The sequence below is a fragment of the Pelodiscus sinensis genome, chromosome 5, assembly GCF_049634645.1.
Source record: "Pelodiscus sinensis isolate JC-2024 chromosome 5, ASM4963464v1, whole genome shotgun sequence".
In the NCBI taxonomy this organism is placed as follows: domain Eukaryota; kingdom Metazoa; phylum Chordata; order Testudines; family Trionychidae; genus Pelodiscus; species Pelodiscus sinensis.
In genome coordinates this window covers 13,785,157-13,807,623 of record NC_134715.1, presented here as the reverse complement: position 1 = coordinate 13,807,623, position 22,467 = coordinate 13,785,157, and the positions used below count along the sequence as shown (strand labels likewise).

General features: G+C 43.2%; 1 protein-coding gene across 5 annotated transcripts in view; it reads left to right on the top strand.

Moving 5' to 3' along the window:
- The window catches only part of MAPK10 (mitogen-activated protein kinase 10), a 261,308-nt gene that overhangs the window by 12,253 nt on the left and 226,588 nt on the right, over positions 1-22,467 (top strand). For 4 of the 5 annotated variants that reach the window (XM_006115341.4, XM_006115340.4, XM_075929540.1 and 1 more), the window contains exons 1-2: positions 12,818-13,129; positions 16,528-16,640. The gene's annotated coding sequence lies outside the window, so the exon portion shown is untranslated. Of the gene's footprint in view, positions 1-12,817; positions 13,130-16,527; positions 16,641-22,467 lie in introns of those variants that run through there. The other variant, XM_075929539.1, reaches the window with a different exon arrangement.

Here is a 22,467-nt window from a genome sequence, read left to right as displayed (position 1 = left end):
AGAGTCTCTGGGTTAGGCTAAAAAACAAGGGTGTCGTCACGGTAGGGGTCTACTACAGGCCACCTACCCAGGTGGATGAGGCTTTTTTTAAACAACTAACAAAGTGCAGGATTTGGTGGTGATGGGGGACTTCAACTGTCCAGATATATGTTGGGAAATTAATACAGCAGGGCACAGACTAACCAATATGTTCTTGGACTGCACTGAAGACAACTTTTTATTTCAGAAGGTTGAGAAAGCTGCTGGGGGAAAGCTGTTCTAGATTTGATTTTAACAAATAGGGAGGAACTGGTTGAGAATTTGAAAGTGGAAGGCAGCTTGGATGAAAGTGATTATGAAATCATAGAGTTCATGATTCCAAGGTATGGTAGAAAGGAAGAATGGCAAATTAGAGACAATGGATTTCAGGAAGGCAGATTTTGGTAAGCTCGAAGAGCTGGTAGGTAAGGTCCCATGGGAAGCAAGACTGGGGGGAAAAACAACTGAAGAGAGTTAGCAGTTTTTCAAAGGGACATTAAGGGCTCAAAAGCAAACTATTCTGCTGCTTAGGAAAGAGAAAATATGGCAAAAAACCTGCTTGGATCAACCAGGAGATCTTGCATGATCTAAAAATAAAAAAGGAGTCATATATAAAATGGAAACTACAAATTACAAAGGATGAATATAGGCAAACAATACAGGAATGCAGGGGCAAGATTGAAAGGCAAAGGCACAAAATGAGCTCAAACTAGCTACAGGCACAAAGGGAAAGAAGAAGACATTCTATAAATATATTAGAAGCAAGAGGAAGACCAAGGACAGGGCAGGCCCATTGATCAGTGAGGAGGGGGAAACAGTAACAGGAAACTTGGAAATGGCAGAGATGCTTAATGACTTCTTTGTTGCAGTCTTCACCGAGAAGTCTGATGTAGGAATGCCTGACATAGTGAATGCTAGTGGGAAGGGGGTAGGTTTAGAAGATAAAATACAAAAAGAACAAGTTAAAAATCACTTAGAAAAGTTAGATGTCTGCAAGTCACCAGGGCCTGATGAAATGCATCCTAGAATACTCAAGGAGCTGATGGAAGAAGTATCTGAGCCTTTAGCTATCATCTTTTGGAAAATCATGGAAGACAGGAGAGATTCCAGAAGATTGGAAAAGGGCAAATATAGTGCCCATCTATAAAAAGGGAAATAAAAACAACCCAGGAAACTACAGACCAGTCAGTTTAACTTCTGTGCCAGGAAAGATAATGGAGCAAGTAATTAAGGAAATCGTCTGCAAACACTTGGAAGATAATAAGGTGATAGGGAACATCCAGCATGGATTTGTAAAGAAAAAATCATGTCAAACCAGTCTGATAGCTTTGATATTCTTATCAATAAATTAGGCAAATACAACTTAGATGGGGCTACTACAAGGTGGGTGCATAACTGGCTGGATAACTGTTCCCAGAGAGTAGTTATTAATGGTTCACAATCCTGTTGGAAAGGAGTAACAAATAGAGTTCCGCAGGGGTCTGTTTTGGGACCGGTTCTGTCAATATCTTCATCAACGATTTAGATATTAGCATACAGAGTATGCTTATTACGTTTGTGGATGATACCAAGCTTGAAGGGGTTCCAACTGCTTTGGAGGATAGGATCATAATTCAAAATGATCTTGGCAAATTGGAGTAATGGTCTGAGGTAAACAGGATGAAGTTTAATAAAGACAAATGCAAAGTGCTCCACTTAGGAAGGAACAATCAGTTTCACACATACAGAATGGGAAGCGACTGTCTAGGAAGGAGTACGGCAGAAAGGGATTTAGGGGTTATAGTGGATTCCAAGCTAAATATGAGTCAACAGTGTGATGCTGTTGCAAAAAAAGCAAACATGATTCTAGGATGCATTAACAGGTATGTTGTAAGCGAGACACGAGAAGTCATTCTTCTGTTCTGCTCTATGCTGATTAGGCTTCAGTTGGAGTATTGCGTCCAGTTCTGGGCGCCACATTTTAAGAAAGATGTGGAGAAATTGGAGAAGGTGCAGAGAAGAGCAACAAGAATGATTAAAGGTCTAGAGAAAATGACCTATGAAGGAAGACTGCAAGAATTGGACTTGTTTAGTTTGGAAAAGAGAGGATTGAGAGGGGAAATGATAGTAGTTTTCAGGCATCTAAAAGGGTGTCATAAGGAGGAGGGAGAAAATTTGTTCTTCCTGGTCTCTGAAGATAGAACACAAAGCAATGGGCTTAAACTGCAGCATTAGGTTGGACATTAGGAAAAAGTTCCTAACTGTCAGGGTGGTTAAACACTGGAATAAATTGCCTTGGGTGGTTGTGGAATCTCCATCTGTGGAGATATTTAAGAGTAGGTTAGATAAATGTCTATCAGGGATGGTCTAGACAGTATTTGGTCCTGCCATGAGGGCAGGGGACTGGACTTGATGACCTCTCGAGGTCCCTTCCAGTGCTAGTATTCTATGAAAGCTGGGCAGCCAGAGCCTCCATAATTTTTCTGGGGACTGAGGTAAGGCTGACTAGTCTGTAGTTCTCTGGATCATCCTTCTTCCCTTTTTTAAAGATGGGCACTACATTTTCCTTTTTCCAGTCATCCAGGATCTCTCCCGATTTTTATGAGTTTTCAAAGATAATGGCCAAAGGCTCCTCAATGACATTTTTCAACTCCCTCAGTACCCTCGGATGCATTAAATCCAGGCCCATGGATTTGTGTATGTTTAGCTTTTCTAAATAGTTGCTAATCTGTTCTTTCCCCACCAAGGGCTGTCCACCTCCTTCCCATACTGCGTTGCATCAGTCTGGGAGCTGACCTTGTCTGTGAAGACAAATGCAAAGAAAGAATTGAGTACTTCAGCTTTCCCCACATCATTTGTCACTTGGTTACCTCCCTCATCCAGTAAGGTCCTCACACCCTCTCTGATCACCTTCTTGCTAACATGCCTGTAGAAGCCTTTCTTGTTACCTTTCACACCCCTTGTTAGCTGCATTTTCAATTGTGCTTTTGCCTTCCTGATAACTCCCCTGCATTCTCGAGCAATATATTTATATTCCTCTCTAGTCATCTGTCCAAGTTTCCACTTCTTGTAAGCTTCCTTTTTGTGTTTAAGCTCACCTAGGATTTCTCCAGTAAGCCAATCTGGTCACCTATCATATTTGCTTTTCTTCACGTGCATTGGGATGGTTTCTTCCTGTGCCTTTAATAAGACTTCTTTAAAATACTGCCAGCTCTTCTGGACCCCTTTCCCCTTCATGTAAGCATCCCAGAGAATCCTGCCCATCAGTTCTGTGAGGAAGTCAAAGTCCACTCTTCTGAAGTCCAGGGTGTGTATTTTGCTACTCTCCTTTCCTCCTTTGGTCAGGATCTTGAAATCTACCATCTCATGATCACTGCTTCCCAGGTTTTCACTCACCTCTACTTCCCCTACTAGTTCCTCCCTGTTTGTGAGCAGCAGGTCAAGGTGCTCATGGCCCCTGGTCGGTTCCTTCAGCACTTTTACTAAGAAGTTATCCCTAACATTCTGCAAGAACTTCCTGGATTGTCTGTGTAGAGTCTCTCAACAGATGTCTATATTCCCATTCATTTGCTAGGCTACAAAATTTAGAAATGCATATTTGGGACCCTATTGTTTTGAAAATTAAACATGAATATTTTTGTGCAAAGTAGTAGTGCCTTAGTAGTAACTATTTTAGAAGCATAAAGTGAAATAAATATTTTCAGAGTACACTAATGCCATAAGCAAAGTATTTGCTGTCATTTGCTTCCTACCTATCCCCACATTGTAAAGGTTTCTAAAAGAGTTGAGGAATTACATTTGCAGCATTCCTCACAACCCTTCCTAGATTCAATTTTTCCCTTTGGCTACCATGGTGTGAGTTTCGCAACACTGACCTTTCAGGGGCTTGGTGATATAGGGGTCTAGTCCAGAAAAAAAATCTGTTTTAAAATGCTTCATTGGAGACTTTCATATTGTATATGGCCACTGCAGTATCATCCTGAACTCAATTCCAAGCTAGGATACGTTTTATTGGTTCTTATGGTGTCTTAGCTAAGCCACAGAGCCATCTCAGCAAAACTCTGCAAAAAGCAAGTTGTAATTGCTACAGATGTGCATGAAGTGAAATGCTGATAAATCTGTGACTGCCTATAGAAAGCACAATTCCTTTATCTCAAAAAACAGCATTCAGAGAGATGCACTTTTCTATTAGCTTGGTTGTTCAAAAGACAAAATACCTTAATTACTTCCTGGAAGACATAGCTATATCTGAAAGAGTGTGGGCTGTTTTTCCCCCTGTCTTTTTCCATGGTATATAAATGGGCTGTGAAACAAAGTCCAGTTGATTTCAGCAGGCTGTGCAGTGAGTAGAAGGCTCTCATATTTCCACATATGCATACCTCTTTGCAGAATAATGGCCCAAATTGTCCCAGAGCTTAGTTTAAAGCAATGGTGGGGAGCCTAAGGTTTGGGGGCTGGCTGTGCCCCTTGGTTGTCTGGATCTGGCCCCTGAATCTTAGTGCCTCCCCCAGCATTGGGGAGCCCTCATTGGCACTCCAATCACTCTGTCACCTCCCCCCAGCCACCAGCTCCTGACTGGTTTTTCTGTGAGTCGGCAGCCCCCAACACAAAAAAAGGTTCTCCACCCCTGGTTTAAAGCTTGGGAAGGTCTGTTTGTGGGTGATCTTTTTTTGATTGGTAGCCATGTCAGCTGACAAGGGGGCAGTTGCCCTGGAGCCTGGCAATTCAAAAGGGCTGGGGGTGGGGTGGGAGAACAGAGCAGCACACTCCGAGTGGCACTGAAGGCTGGCTACCTCCACCCTGCCCCTTCCACCCATGGTCCTGCTCTTTCTAGGAGCACAGAGCCAGCCCCTCCCACTTTGCTCAGGGGCCCAGCAAGTCTGACAGCCCCCCTGTTTGTAGCAGAGCTGATAAAGTAGCAGCTGTGAGGGAAATTTTTGAAATTTCGTTTGATTAGAAAGAAATGATGAAACTTCAAATTGACATGATTGGAAAACTTGACCCAGAAGATGAATAGTTGTGTTTATTCAATGAGCAGGAGAAGGGAAGATTGGGTTGTCCCTATGAGCTCTCTTCCTGGCAACATAACCCCCATAAATAGTGGAAGGAAGACTTTGGCAGGAGTTCGGTGCCTAGGCATTTCTGAAAATTCTCCAACGTGCAGATAAGCATTTGTAGGTCTCTAAATAGCTTAGATCTTCAAAGTCCAAGCTCAATGTTTGTGCACTAGAAAGTGCTGCTTCAATTTTATTGTCCTGGCTTCCGGTTGGTGAAGAGCTTGGACTTCTGAAATGGGCTATTAACTTACTGGGAGAAAAATAACTGGACACAGACTCGGTCTTTTTTAAGACTATTTTTATTTGTATTATATACACAGTATTTGTCCATATCTATTATTTGCTGAAGGTAATAACAAAATCAGCAGCATACTTTACATGTAATTACACAGTAGGGCTCTGGTAAAAAAGCCCTGAGCTTTGAATCTCCAGCAATCCACTTCACTCCAACATTGCTTCTGAGATTGTCCTGCCACACTCAAGAGGTGATAGAGGGACATATCACCTAGGTATAGTCACCAGGTCTCTGTTTTATTCAGAAACAAAGGACGAATATGTTTTACCTATTATTTTTAAAGAGGAACTCAATAGGTGGGTCTATTTATTTGTATTAACGATAATACCCAAGGACCTTAGTGAAATATCACAGTGCTAGCTGTTGCATGCATGCTGCCAAAGAACTTGCTTCTGAGAACTCACAGTATAGAAGTATGGTAACATGAAATTGACAAATGAGGTGGGGAAGACAGGAAGAGTATGGGTGCATCTTGTTGCACCGTTTTTCTGGAATAATGGCCATTATTCTGGAAAAACAGTACTAAGCGTGCACACTGCAATTGTGTTATTTCGACAAAGTCAAAATAAGGAAGGGCTTTTTCCAATGGTGGTAAACCTCATCCCACAAGGAATAAGACTTTTTCCAAAAAAGCTTTGCGGAATAGGGAGTTTTGTCGAAAAAAAAGGCCTCTAGGAAATAGCACAGGTGCCCTTCTGGCCTCTCTGTCCACACTCATTACAAGTCTATAGTTCCTGTTTCCTGGCAGCTCTTAAAGCTTCAGATACAGGAGACAGGGATTGTGGCAGGAAGCAGGCCCTGAGAGCTTCCAGACACTGCGCAGATGGCAGTGCCTGATGTCTGGGCACCACGTAGCAGCCACAAGCCCTCCAAGAACCCCCTGCCCATCCCAGGCAGCATGCACAGGGCTCCCAGGAACCTGCCAGGGACTAGAAAAGGCATGCACTGTCCTGGTCTGGGGCAGAGATCCTGGCCCTCCTCAAGGTGTGGGACGAGGAGGAGAACTTCCAGGATTTCTGTTCCAGATGCAGGAATGCGGAATTCTATGGCTGGATGGCTGAGAGCCTGGCCACAAAGGGCCATACAAGGAGCCTGGAGCAGGTCTAGAGCAAGGTAAAAGAGCCTACGCTAGGGTGAGGGAGCACAACTCACACTCCAAGGCAGGATCCCACTCTTGCCCCTATTAGGATAACCTGTACCACATCCTGGGGGGTGGTGCAGATCCTTCCCCACCCCTGGTGTTGAACTTGGGCCTGGAAATGCCTGTCATCGTCCCAGCTGAGGAGGAGGAGGAGGACAAGGAGGAGGAGGAAACAGCGAGCACCATAACCATGCTTTGGAACTGGTACCCCAGGACCTGCATGTCTCCCAGGCATTCTCTGAGGCTGGGGAGAGATCATCAGGTGTGTGTTCTTAGTTTTACACACACACAGGGCAGGGATGGCAGGTGTTGAGGAGCCTTCTCGGCTGGCCATTGCGCTGTAATCTGTTCACGTGGATGCACGTGCAGCACAAGTCTGCGCCACACAGCCCCAGGAGGCAGCTCCGGAGCACCCCATGGCTCCTGCTCACAGGCTATGGGGGAGCCAGACACACTTCTGACCCCTGGTGGAGGGACACCCCCCACCACAAGCCATTGCTAGAAGGAGCATGTAGGCAGCATGTCTAAGTAAGTCTATGGAGGTATTTAAAGTTGAAGTAGGTGACATCAGCTATATGGATTTTAATAATTGTCCCATGCACATGGGATGAAAGCTTATGTTACTAAATATGGGGGATAATAAGGTAGTTTGATGGATGTTTATAGGAAGAATCTCCTAACCATGAGAAGTGGTGTGAGAGAGAGCACAAAGGTGTTTGATAGCAAATGTAACAAGTCGCTAGTTTTAGCTGGCATTGTGGGCTGGTTAAGGCAAGTGTTGACCTTTTAATAGTGATTGAGGGGTGGTACATAGGGTGGGCCTTAAAAGTGAATGCAAACTAATTATATTTGATCTAATAGAGAGCAGGGGGAGAGCTAGTGTACTGAAGGGAAGAGAAGGATGATGTGTGAATGTTTTAGGCTAGGATAATGATCCTAGGAGCAGCATTCTGAATGGATGTATTTGGGCAAGATTGAATTAGTCAAGGTCCAAGGTAAGTGAAACATGAGATAATGTGGAGAAGTTTTGGCTCTGTGACTGGATAAGAAAATTTTATCTTAAGGATGTTCTGCAAAAGCCTGGAAATAAGCTTGGGAGAATCGAGAGAGAGATACAGATTCAAGAGGACATTTCTGGTTATGCTTCTTAACGACATACAGGAACAGGGCTGGATTACCCAATAGGCAGACTAAGTACATGCTTAGGGCACCAGCAAAGCAGGGGCACCAAAAAAAAAAGAAAAAAAAAAGATTTTATGGTATAGTATTATTTTTATTTTGAATTACGTATGGGAGGGAGACACCATAATCTTTTCAGTTCTTAGAGTCTCTAAAGGGCTTAATCCAGCCCTGTACAGGAAGGTAGAGTGATGGTTTTTGATGATGAAAGTCACATTCAGCTATGGTAGAAAATTCTTTGGAGGAGATCTCTTATTTAAATACAGTAACGTCTCGGTTATCCGACTTTCACTATCCGACCTTCCGTTTTATCCGACGGTGCCGCCTGTCACGTGACAGCACGGGGCTCCAGGGACACTTCATACCAAAAGGGCATGCAGCGCGGGCTCGGCAACCCTACCTCCCCACCCCACACCTGGGGCAGCTCACACCTGTGCTGCGGACTCACCCGGCGCTCAGGTATGCTGGGCCTGTGTCCCGCTCGGGGCCCAATCCTGGCTGTCCTGCTGTGTAAGTGGTTCCTTTTTTGGGAGCCGGCCTGGATCCGGTCGGAGCAAGCAGGGAGTCTGGGCTGAGGCAGGAAGAAAAGGGGAGGGGGGTTGTGGCGAGGGGAGGCAGGAGCGCCAGTGCCTTGGGCATATCTGGGTGGCCCGGAGTCCGGGCCAAGGCAGGAAGGGAAGGGGGGGGGAGCAAGGGGAGGGGCCGCCACCGGGCTGAGGAGAGGGAGGAGCGCCGGGGCCTTGGGCATCTCCGAGCAGCCCGGGGGAGGAGGGAGGAAGAGGAAGGGGAAGGACGCAGTGTCCAGAAGCCGCCGGGGAGGGGGTAGCACACTCACCAACCGCCCCCAAGACAAAGAGCGGAGTCTGCTTGGGAGGCTTCCCCCCGCCCCCAACTGCTGCTGCCGCCGCTGCCATCCCTATTATTTGACATTTCCAGTTATCCGATCATCCTCCAGTCCCGTTTAGGTCGGATAACCAAGACTTTACTGTATTCAGTATCTAAGTTCTGATGTCAGTGAAAACAGAGGCTAGCTCACTCAAGTTACAAACTTGGGATTGGCCAACATTTTCAATAAGGGTATGTCTACACTAGACCCCTAGTTTGAACTAGGGAGGCTAATGTAGGCATTCAAAGCTGCAAATGAAGCCTGGGATTTAAATATCCCGGGCTTTATTTGCTTGTTCCCGTCTGGTCGCCATTTTAAAATTCCACTAGTCTGAAGTAACTGCCCGCAGCTACACGCGGCAGTGAAACGGTCATTCAAACTAAGTCCTTAGTTCGAATTAATTGTTACGCCTCATTCCATGACTCAGGACTTAGTTCGAATGACCGTTTCACTGCGGGCAGTTACTTCGGACTAGTGGAATTTAAAAATGGCGACCAGATGGGAAGATGCAAATAAAGCCCGGGATATTTAAATCCCAGGCTTCATTTGCAACTTCGAATACCTACATTAGCCTCCCTAGTTCGAACTAGGGGGCTAGTATAGACATACCCTAAGAGATGTATTCTTTGTTGGTTGCTTCAGGTCTCAAGCTCTGTCCCTGCTCTGCCCTCTTTACCTTCTCAAGTTATTCCCAAACTCCCACTTTTTCCTGCTGTTTCCTTTCAACACTTTCTGCCACATATGAATCTCACCCCCCCCCCCCTTCCAGTGTCCACAGGTAATGGATGAGTAATGTTGGTAGAGATGATGCTCAGTTGTCACTTTGTAAGCCATTACAAAGTCCATGAGCTGCAGCTAACTTTATGTATGCTTCTTGGGTAATCCAAGGGGCTAGCTCAGTGCATTACTGAAACAAGAAAGAAAAAAGTAACCATCCCCAATCAATCCCTACTTTGGGTTTCCCACAGATTTTCCTGTGAATGCTAATGGTTCACTTTAAAATAGACATGATTAGCAGAAGCATGGCATATTCAAAAGTTGTTCTGGTCGGCAATGGGGTATCTCCATTATAATAGCAAAGTTTGAAGTTAACGTATTGGTCTGGGTTAAAATAAGCTGGCATTGAGCAGAGTCCCTAATAGACGAGAGGATTGCAGTGATGGTTAGAGAACTATTCACATTCATTAGGGTATGTGGAGTGTAGTATTTACATTACATTTGACCTTGTATCTCTCATGACAGCAGTTTAATTCTTTATGTAATGGAACTGAGGTGCTATATAGGGTTTCAAGACACTGCTTGTACATTGTATTATTTGTATGGCAGAAATGCCTACAGACTCCAACTAAGATCAGCTCCTCGTTGCAATAAGCACTGTACACATGCACTGTGACAGAACCTTCCTGCCCGTAAGACTCTAGAATCTACTAGGTAAAAGGAGGGAGCATTAACATTATTTTCTTTTTAGAAAATGGGACTGTGAAGCACAGAGGGGTTCAATGACTCACCTAGTACCACACAGGACAGCTGTGGCAGGACCAGGAGGTGAACCCAGTCTTCCTGAGGTCTGGTTCAGTGCACCTTTCCCTTTCTGTTGAACAGCAACAGTGCAGAGCAACTGCTGAGACAAGTACAGCAAATGCGCCTCAAATGGAAACCATTTTGTCAGTGATAGTTGCATAATATCTAAATTAGAAGACTCCAAAAATCTGAACAAAGTCTGTCAAGTCAAACTACACTAGTATCTATAATCCAACTAGATTTCTTGAACTGCAGAATTCACAACAGTGACATCCTGAGTATCCCGCTAAAGCAGGGATGGGCAATACTTTGGGAAGGGGGGCCACTTCACAAATTTCGGAAGTGGCTGCAGACTGACCCGGAAGGGGTGGGGCCTCAGGTGGAAGGGGCATGGTTGAGAACCAGCCTGCTAGGTACAGTGACCTTATTTTCTGACCCAGCTACAGCTAGTAAGAACAGTTTAATGTTAATTATGAAACAGATTTAGTGTTTCAACTTTCTCATGTTAGTTTATCAAACTTTGTAAAATATGACGTCCAACGCAAACGTTTCAATGGTTTTCTTATTTACGGCAGGGGTGGTGAACCCTTTTTGGATCGGGGTCGCTGACTGACAAAAAAATCAGTTGAAGACCACATAAGTGAGAAGCAAAAAAACTCCTCCAACCCTCCCCCTCCTCCCAGTGCTCACTGATGTGGCCCCAACTGAGACACCTCACTCCTCTGGTGTCCCAGCCTCACGGGGTGAGGGGAAGAGAAGGAAGGAACTGAAGTTCAGGGTTTCCCATAGACCAGATTTACTTTTCTGGGATTCTGGAGTTAGTGGATTTTATGGACCTCCTTAGGCCCTGGGGGTAGGGACACAAATGAGGGGTACAGTACATGAGACAGGGCTGCCAGCAAGTAGGATAGGGATGAGGTGCAGGACCTGGAAGGGAGCTGGGGTGCAGAAGCAGTCTGGGAATAGGGTATCTGGCCAGGTAGAGGGAGCAGGAAAAAGGGAGGGTACAGCGCATGGCCAGGAGAGAGGGTGCAAGAACAAGGGAGAGTGTCGGAACAAGCTGGGGGTGCCGGGTCTTATGGGAGAGGGAAGTGATGGGATTGGGTGGAGGTGGGGATCTGGGCATGAGCGGGAACATTACCTGGGCATTACCTGGCTTCATGCCCCCTTGCAGCAATGGTTGCAGCCATGCTGTCCTGGCCGCCCCGAAGGGAGGCTCTACTGCTGCAGCCACACAGTCCTGGAGGCCGGAGACACCGCTGCAATAGCCACACAGCCTAGGGCCAGCCCCAAGGCACCACAGCCACAGGCTGCCCCGGAGGTGCTGTGGCCTGAGGCCGGCCCCAGAGGTGTCACTGCTGTGGCTACACGGCTTGGGGTTGGCCCTGGAGGTGACGCAGCTACAGGCTGCCCCGGAGGCTGGAGGCGCTTCTGTCAGCAGTGGCGGGACATCCATAGAGGCGAACTAGGTGGTTTCCTAAGGCGCCAAAGTTAAACGGTGTGGAGGGGTTTGGAGCTGGGGGCGCCGATCGCACATTTCGCCTAGGGCGCCAGTTGCCGGCAGCTCGTCTGGGGCCGCTCCTGGCTGTCAGGGCCACAGTGCTTGGGGCCATCCCGGGAGGCACCACATCCACGCATCCCCAGCCCGTTCCAGCAGCTGAAGGCTCCGCAGCGGGGGGCCAGCCCCAGAAGTGGGGTGGCATCAGCGCCTCAAGCTTACAGGGCCAGCCCCAGACCACAGTAGTGGCGTCTCCAGGACCAGCCCTGTTGAGGAGCCTCAGTCCCAGCGATGCCTGTTCTCCCGCAGCTGCGCAGGGGGAGAAGAGGCGGGGCTGAGCTCCTTCCCCCATGGTGCATGTCCGTTAGGGGCTGCGGCCTGGAATTGCCTCATGGGCTGGATCAAAGCCCAAGGCAGGCCGGATCCAGCCCTCTGAGAGGCTTTTGCCCACTTCTGAGCTAAAGAGTAAAGCGTACTGGTGGTAAAGAACAAATCCATGGTCCTGCCTTACAGGTTCTAACCCCTTAGTGTACGTCTACACTGCCCAGCTATTTTGGGATACCAGAGATATCCCAAAATAGCTACCCCACCTCTACATAAGCCACTTGTTATTTTGAAATATTTTTTGAAATAATGGGCATGCTATGGCTCGAAATAGTGTGTTATTTTGAAATTTGGCGCTGTGTAGACATACGCATATGTGTAGATATACGCATAGCACAAATTGCGTATCTTTTGAGTTTGAGATTCACCCATTGATGCATTTCTTGCCTATGTTTGTTTCAAAGAGCTACAAGCCATAGTATAGGGCTATTTGAGCACAAAGCTGAAATGAATCTCAAATGGTGTATTTTCAGGTTCCCTACATTGATACATGTGCATGCAGCAGCCAGTGCAAACAAGAGGTCAGAGCTGCATCAAATGAATCCTCTATGTTATTATATATTGGTTATACAGACTAGCTCCCTGATGTTGCAGATGCTAGTGCTGCTGGTGCTGGTAACTGCTACAGAAGGCTATTCAGCTTCGCTTTGCAGTCTACTCTATCCTCTGATTCACTGGGAGATACAGTAGCTGTAGCAGCAGATTAGACTTTTTTTTCTCTTCTCTCTTTTCTCTCGCCCCCACCCCTGAGACCTCTGTGCTTTGACGTCATATGTGCTCCTTTCAGTTGCCATAGCAGCCCCATTCCCCAAGCCCTCTGCCTGTCTCCTCTGGTAGGTTCCACAATGGTACAGCCAGCATCACGCTGCACAATGGTTTCCAGGCAGTGAAAGAGGGTGATTCAGCAAGCCACTCTTTCTTCCTTTTTTATTTTATTATCTCATGTTTTCTCTCCCTTTCTCTCCTCTGCTTTATTTTTTTCCCCAGGGTTTTTATTCAGTACACTTTTTTAAAAATTGGTTTGCCTTGAAGTCACCTGCCCATCATTATAATTTTTTTTAATACCCCATCTCTTCCTCCTCAGTCTGGAATGTGGTTAAAAATACAACGTAAGGTCGCAGTTTGAGGGAAGGGTTGCTGTACCAGGAGCATAGTTCGCAGGCACGGAATGGTAGGTGGTTGATGCTAATATTCTACGACTAACCTGCCTTTGCAGGGTGGGCTGCTGAATATTGATTGTTGATTTAAAAAAGAGAGAGAGAGAGAGACAGATTATTGAAGTAAACTGCTAACTGATGCAAGAAAGCAGCAGCATTACACAGTTTGTGGCTGGAGAACCATCGTTTTCCTGTATTGGGTGTGTATGAACATTTCTATTTGGGCTCAGTTAGGTGGCCAGTGGTTTTAGGAGCAGTACAGAGGCACAGCATGGATGGGGTGATAGTGATTTAACAGCTGGTGCATGTAAACAGTAGTGCTGTACTAAGTCTCCTTACTTCTGAAGATATTGTGGCTTTCCTTGGGAGATATTTTCTTGTCTTTTAAATCAGCAAAGTAAACATTTTGTTTGGGTCTGTATCTATCTGTCTAGAGCTATACAAAATAAATGTAATAGACCTTTTAAAAAGGAATTGCTATTAACTAATATCTTTTGTGATGCAGAAGCTAAAAGTACTCGAATTGTGTATCAGGGTTAAATGTAAAAAATGGACAAAAAGGCAGGGAGAGCAAGTGTGCCTGAAAAATTATGGTGTTGGGATGTGTGGGGGTAGCTAATGGAAATTATAGGTAGGTGGAGGCATGTCTTTAAGGAAGAAGTCTCTTAAGGTAGGCATCATTCCACTGCATGACTTCCAGATCTAACTGCTCAAAAACTGATGCATTTTTCAGAGATACCAAAAGCCCTTAGAAAAACAACAGAAAATAATTTGCTAGTGGTATGCTACAGAAAATAATTCAACAGTTTCTTAGACTGCAGTGAAATGAATGGAAAAAATCCTCACACAAATCTGGTGGCACAGCTATTGCAACAGAATAACTATTTTGCTTCTTTTCTTTTGCAAAAGGGGGCTTATTACAAAATAATATGCATTTTCCTTGTAGAGTGACATGCCACAGTCATGCCTAATAAGCAAACTGTGCCCCTGGGGAATCTGAATGGCCTTGTTCCTTAAGTGATTGTTAGCTTGTTTACATGGGCTCCTTTTTACTGCATAGCTTCACCATCTCCTCAATGCAGCCCTCCTCTTCCGTGATGGTGTTCAGCGTGACTTTTGCAAGAACCCTGGTGAAAGATGAACCAGGCCAATATATAAATCCACATTTTACCAAAGGAAATTAAAACAGAGGGAGAGTTTTGTAGGGAAATACTAAATAACATAGTATGCGCTGTCAAATTATAGATCCTCTCTGAAATGATAGACAGATATTCTGTCATGCATGGCCAATATTTTGAAAATAGGTGGTGGAAGAGTGAGCATTCATGTACATTATTCTGGAATTGTTTCTGTTATGTTCTACCACATGCAAACACATTTGACTGAGATTACATGGACACAAGTAGGGTATGGAAACTCTGATCCTCTGACCCTTCAGACCATGTCAGTGACTACATAGTATATGCTGGAGTGAGTGCCCTCTTTTCCCTGGTTTTCCTTCTGCTGAGTATTCTTTCTAGACTCAAAAGTGGCATAGAAATACCTGTTTTTGTTGTATAGAGCAATTAATTTTTCTCCATTGGGAACTCAAACGTGAATCACGGACATGGTTGGATTTCAGAAATCCATTAAATTGTGTATTTTCTGTCCTCCCCCTCTCATATTCACACACATGCACGAGCTTTGAAACAGCAAGATAATTTGTCAGAGTCCCATTGTTTTAATATGTTGTTGTTGTAGTGGAGCTTTATGATTCCAGAAACATTCACATGAAAATCACTTAATGTGAAATATTAGCTGCCTTCAGCTGACTGTGCTTGCATGCTCAATTTTAGAATGTCTCTCTTGTTCAGATAAGTGTGTATGCGCTGGAGGGCCGGTTTATGAGCAGAACCCAGCAGGGATGAGTGTGTTGTTTGCTGTAAATGCCTGGCACTTCCGCAGCCATTATTTGACGATTTCATAGTATAGGTCAATAATTGCAAGGCACAATATTGGTTGTGTGCTGCTGTTTTTGAAAGAGAAATTTGGTACGATAGTGGAAGAGCTACACAAATTCCCTTTGTGTTATCCTTTTGCAATATGTTGCAAAACTCTTCAACCGCAGCGGGAGCAAAAGCAGGCCTCTAATTAATCAGAGTCCTCTATTATAAATACACGTACAACATTTTTTTAAAATATCCAATGACTGGGAAATATAGAAAAAAAATCTACCTTTAAAACATACATTTAAGCTATAATGCAATGCAAATGAGCACCTTTCTTCAGATGCTTCCTGAATAGCAAAAACCATAAACATCCTTCTGATGAGCACTGTGCACAAAGCAAGGCTTTGATGTCCTGCTCAGTGTGGAGAGCGCTCCAAACCACTTAAGCCTACCATTATCCAGGTCACATTTTTAGTTCACAGCAGTCCTGGTAGAAACAATGACTTCAAAAAAATGAATCATTGATAGCTACTATTCTTGCTGCTTTATTTCTTCATTGAGGTAACAGGCAGGAAGAAAAGGGAGAGACTTGGTTGAACCAGAATAACAAACATATACAAACTGGGTCCTGCTTTTATCCATTCTCTGCCTCCCTTGCTAAGGGTTCTCTGAAGCTCAGTGCTACCCTGCAAGAGAAGTATCCCCTCCCCCACATGGTTGTAGATTTGGCATTAATCCAAAACTATGCTGTATTTGCTGCAAGCTGCTTCCCCCTTTAATATAGTACTAACGGCTATTGCCTTCTGAGCTGGATAGTGCTAGGATGTGGGGTAGGTGGGGGTGGCTATGTTGGCTCTACACTGGCATGATTTTGACATTGCAGGGCAAGTTGCCTTTGGGAGTTCTTTGTGCCACTTTCAGGGTGCAAAATGGGTATAGTAGAACACATACTGCAGCTTTTGGTGTACAAACAAATTGTATAAAAGGGGCAAAGGTCTCACCCTAAGGAACAAAATACCTAATTAAACATTGATGACAGTGGAAATGCATAGGATGTGAGTCAGTGTAAAATTTGGCTCATAACATTGTTTAAAAAGCTTGCCTGCTGTGATTAATGCATCCGTCTTTTAAGTTTTCTTAATATGTACCATCTTCTTTTGAGCTACTTTCAGTATGTGTTCTGAATGAATGGTAAGAAACTTTACCTAAACCTTAGTGGGCTCATTGATACTGTCATGATACTTCACATGACAAATAACACTTATATTTACATTTATGACTTATATTGTTTGATTAGAAATCCCCTCGCTGTGGTGATATAACAAAAGAATCTTAACTCATACACACACAATGGTAGGTTAATGTAGGAATTTTAATTTAATGAGGATTTTCCTTCCATTTATTTTTTAGTCTTCATTATTTATGTGTGGATCAATTAAAAATTCAAGCACGATATTTATTTTTGTTTATTTTTCTCTGTTTAGGGCTAACACTAGAAATTGGTACGAGCAGCAGGCCAGATTCAGCTATGGGAATTCAGGCATGAAGTTGACCCCTCTTAGAAATTTCCTATAGATGAGACATAGCACAAGCTGTGGTAAGTTACAATGATTCTTTAAAAATACAACTCACTGTTGATTACAAACTACTTAATGCTGACATGTATACTGTTAAATCTGTCATTTTACATGCAGTCTTTTTTGGTCATTTTTAGTCAATATGAATTACACAACTGCGTTTTAAAACCTTATTATTGCTGCACTGGAATGTAATGGCAATAAGATTTTGGAGGAGGTATGAAGGAAGTACATTAGTGACATAAAAACCATGCAGTGTTATGACATAATTATAAGACTATGCCATTGTTTATAATTTTTATCTGTATTTGCTCTGAGATGGCTAAATGCACCTCAGTATGAGGAGTGCTTAGTGGGATATTTTGGACACAAATCCTCTTTTCTGTGGTTTGATGCAGCAGGATTAAGATATTTTTGTCAGATACCACTAGGAAAAGAAAATGAAGTGGTCAGTGAAACTGACCATCAGAGCTAAGTGAAGTGCAGAAATTAAGTAAGCAGCATGAATGGTGAAAGGCAAAAATATTAAAAGTTTATGTAGCTTTATTAACCCTGTGTGCCATTAGTATTGTAGGAAAGAAAGGTTTCTATATGTAACATTTTGATCTTGATGCTGATCCACTGGGTTTTATTTTAATTATATGATTGGAGAGGAACTTCTCCTAGGCAGGAATCCTTTGTTTAACTCTCCCCATCCCCATGGAAAAAATGCCAGATTCAAGATGGATTCCAGCACCAGGTGGCATGGTTGTATGTTTTTGTAAGACCAACCACAGTTTGGGCTTATAGGAAAAACAAAACCATTTACATGTTACCTTGTGCACTGGGCCATTAAGCCTCTTAAGTACCACTAATGGCTTTCATTAGAAATTCTAGATTAATAAGCAGGTTATTTCTAACTTAACATACAAGACTGATACACGCACAATTGAACATAAATGGAATAGAGGTTACCCAATCTGTTTTGTATAAAGCATGTTCAAGTTATGCTTATTCCTATTCAAAACATATTTCCATAAAATATGAGGATGTAGGGACACAAAGGCATTTCACATCTGTAAAGGTTGTAGCACCAAGGTGAGATAGTGTCTGCAAAAAATCAGTACATGCACATGTTAAAAGGAAGAATTTATTTCATTGGCTTGTTCATGGAGAATTTAAAAAAAACTTATCAGAAATTTTGGGGTTTTCTTATTTTATTTTGAGATGGAGCAGTGATATGTTGAAATAATATTTATATGGGATCCTTAATGTATTTTAAGAACTTTAATATGGGACCAATGCCAATACAGATCTAGCTTTAGGTCCATTAACGTTTAGTATTGTTGCTTTTAGAATTTACTTATTTTGTGAGATTTTTTTTCCTGAAGATATCATCTTCACTTTCCACCCATTATATATGTCATAGTTCACATAATGCTAATTATTTTATAATTATTCCTCTCTCCTATTGTAATGCAACTTGAATCACTCATGCCTCAGGTCACCAGGTCACCCATGTCTTTTGCTTTAACATGGCAATCTATTTCAGAATATCCAACATACTGACCAACACTTCTGCCAGTGCTTTTTTTGCATGCAGGTTAGAGGGGAAAAGCTCATTTGAATGTTTATCTTCTTCTGTTCCTCATGTTTATGAATTTCTAATCATTTTACAAATAAGTAGGAAAACAAATTCTTGTTCTAAAGAGCTGATAGTTTAAACACTTTAAAAAAGTCTCTGCACAGTAGGGATCCAGGCCTGTAAACATGCATGTGCTTGACTCTTGAGTACACAATCTGAATTCAGGACCTTGAAAATTACTCATTTGCACTGTATTTGTGATTGCGGTCTGGCACTTATGTGTGTTGATCTGGTAATTGCACTTGTCTCCATATGGCAGGGCTACTCAACTTTGGAAGCCCCAGGGGCCACAATGATACCCATAGCACATGCTGAGGGCTGCAACTTAAGTGTGGTTGCATATATATGCAAATATATGTAAATATTGTGCAAATATATGCAAATAGCTCCTTTCATACTGACCGACATCAGTACAAAGACTAGGGCAAGTCTACACAACACAGAGGCCTCATTTAAGTCAGTTCTGCTAATATTAATAAAGTGCAATATTTACCCAATTTCCACCCATATGACAGCATTTTTACTGAGCAATGACAGTTCAGCAATTTAATTACTAAAACACATATCAACAGAAGACCATTATAGTGACTACTTTTTTGTTTTGACTTCACAATTTCAACAAATAAAAAAAAATTGCCAATACAATATTTACTGAAATATAAGTACAATCAAGGTGAAGTCAAAGGCACCGAGGGGAGAAGTGGCATGGCTAGAAAAGGAACCCAGGAATCCTGCTTCCCAGAATCCTTCCTTTCCCCGCCCACCCCACCAAGCACCAGCTCCCATGGTCCTCAAAGAGATGGGAACCCCCAAATCTAACCAACAGACTCATTGCCCACCTACAGGAAAGGAAAGAAGCCAGAAGTTTTAACACCCAGTTCCCTGCTCTAACTCAGTGTCCCTGCCCTCCCCCAGAACCAGGCACCCTCCAGCCCTCCTGCTCCACCCCAATGCCCCTCCTCTCCCCCAGGGCCAGGTACCCCCAGCCTCCCTACTCGAACTCAATGCACATTCCCTCCCACAGAGCCGGGAACATAACTCTAGCCGGGTGGAGGGTAAGACTCTGGGTCTCACTGTAGCCACATGCTTTTCCTTCCAGGCGCTGGGGCTCATGTGCAGAGCAGCCGTGAATGGTCCAGGCGGATGGCTCTGAATATTCCATTGAAGGCATGTGCTGCTGCCCCTTCCCTGATTCTCTGCAGGATCTTTAAAAAAGAGATTCATAAAGGACAGAAAACCCTTTGAGGATCAAGATCAGGATCTCACAATATTTCATAACAGTATAAAACTCTAGTTCTATCAGTGACGTTCTTTTTCATTGGTATCCTTATTAATGTTCAACACAGTAAGCCGCATTCTGACCTTGGGTATGTCTACTCTGCGAAAAAAGACCTGCAGCCGTGAATCTCAGAACCCAGGTCAAATGACTCAAGCTCACTAAGCTTGTTTTGTGGGGCTAAAAATAGTAGTAGTGACGTTTGGACTCAGACTGAATCTCGGGCTCTGAAACCTGGCACAGGGTCTGAGTCTCAGAACCAGTCTCCAGCCTGAGCCTGAATATCCACATTGTCGGTTTTAGTCGTGTAGTGTGAGCTGCCAAAGTCAGTTGCCCTAGGCACTGAGAATTGCTGCCATGGGTTGGTCTTGAAGTGTAGAGGTGCTCACCAGTATGAATATAGAGTAGCTCAAAACTTTGTGTCTGTTACCAGAACTCAGATATCATCAGAAGGAAGTGGGGACCATAAATGGTGGCTGGGTTAGAGTTCAAAATAGTGTCCTCATTTGTGGTAAATACCATCTTACCCCAGTATTACTACCATTATAAATAAGGTTTGGTTGTATGAGCTAAGAACGGTTGGGTGTTACAGGCTCTGTAGCTTTGAATAGGTCGCATAACCGCTCTACAACTCAGTTTTACCATTTTTAAACTGTGGAGAGGGATGACGTTTCAAAATATTCCAAGATTTCAAAAAATGAACTTTGATTTTGGTTGTCTACTGACTTTTGTTTGCTAAATGAGATCTAATATTCAGAAAGTGGATGCTCTGCTCTTTCTCAAAGTCAGGCCTCTTTTTTAAAGTTGGCTTGGCAACTTTTACTTCGTTTGTCTCAGTCAGAACATTGGCCTTTCTCTTTTTGAGTTAAAGGGCAGTGTTTTCCAGATAGTGATCAAATGACTCAATTATTCCTGCCTAATCTGATAAAATTAAATAAAAAAGATAGTGACCGAGAGCGAGAGATAGGCGCAAATGTTTGGCTTTTACTCCAAATAAATGTAGTATCCGAACTCTTTGATTCATGTAATTAGTGACTTATATTGCATAAATAAATATAAATGTTTGAAAAGGGCAGTGGGAAGAATTGTGATTATACTGGTGGTGGTTTCTATTGACATTAAAAATGATTTTTTTTTTTAGAAAAAGATTGACTACCTAGTAAAATCATCTTGTATTTTTTGCTGAACAGAATTTAGATATATTTACATTTTCCTCACTACTTGTTATGTTGCATCTATCGGTATATAAACAAGCTGCACAATATGTTCCATTAAATGAACTTTCAGGATGGACTTATGGCCCATGATGAAAATGTCTACATTCTCTTATGTCAAAGGCAGAACAAATGGTAAATATATTCTTTCAGAAACCCACAACAGACTGAAAAACAGTGACAGTTGATATTTGGTCATATCCTATGCATATTATTCATGTGGAACAAGTGTAAAATATATCCCAAAGGTATGTAAAATAACAGAGAAAGATATGCTTTCTAGTGAAATAACTTGTGGATGTTTGGGGGGAAATTATTGAGCCACATAATACCTATTGTAGTCAATCAGTATTGTGTAAAACATACACAATACCCAATAACAGAATTTACCCCCAATTTGTCCCAGAAGGTCTCAAAATAGATAGATAAAACCAATTACCACCTTCCTTCCAAAACCAAAGGTGGAAATGAGTCATTTGAAGCCAGCTGGTGAAAAGTACGGTGAATCAAATCTCCATTCATTTCTAAAGGTGGTAATGCTTCCTAAACTCCCCATATGCCCATAGTAATTCCTTCTCTCAGTTGTGACCTGCAAAAATTTCAGATCATATGTTTATTTCCTCTTATTCGATTTTTGGAATAGAAAATTAAAAGGAGCATAAAATGAAGGTGTGGTTACATTGAGTTGTGTGCTGGTGTTGCATACTGCATGCTGGTTTGTTTGGTGTTTGGCAGTTTTTAGGTCATGTCAAGTTGTATGGCAATAGTATGATGTGCCTTGTCAATAGTTCAGCATGCTCGTACTTCTCACTGAAATCAGTGAGCTCACTATAGGATTAAATCACTGCTATTTCCTTTTTTTTTTCAATCTCACAACTGCTTTTTAAATACTTGACCCTATAAGTTACTAAGCATTCTTCTTTCCATCTGGCAGAATGTTCAGTGTCTCCCAGGATCATGTCCCACGTATGGGGGACAAATGCTTAGCTAGTCAGTATTTACCAATAGTGCTGGTGTAAAATTACCTGGGGGCTGGGTTACAGATAGCTCACTGCTAAACTTCTGGACCATTTAATCTCTCTGTATAACCCACCAAAATTCAATTTAAATAATATGAATACTCTGCCATGAACAACCAGTATATTTTGATTTGAGGATGCACTGCAGACCTAAAGAAAAATCTAGGTCAATAACAGAAGACCCTATATAATGCCAGGATGAGGGATGGAAAGAGGACTCATTGGTGGGTTGTGATTTTCTGATGCTACAATTATGGGCATGATATAAGAACTTGCACACCAGGTAGTGGTGGGACAGGGAAAAGAGTAAGCAGAAGGGACCAAACAGCCGGCCACCACTGGAGAATGTCCCATCAAAACTAGAAAATACTCTGACATCCATCTGTCAGTCCCAGTTAGGCTGATCGTGCAGCTGCCGGGTAAACTTGTGTCTGTCTGGAACATCTTTGCATCTTCTGTCCCTAAGTGTTAGGGGATTGTTGTCCTCTTTCTAAAACTCAGTGGGAGTTTTTGGTTTGGTTAGCTTCCAGTATTAAAAGGAATGGGAAGGGTGTTTGAGAAATCGGGATCCTGAGACTGACAGCTCAAGGAATAATGGAAAAGACCAACACTCCAGGTCAGCCTGATTGACAGGAAGGGCTGGCCAATGAATGAGGAGGCTGGGGGAGAGACCTGTCTTCCATGTTCCTTTGTTGGGCTGGGGTTTGATCTGGG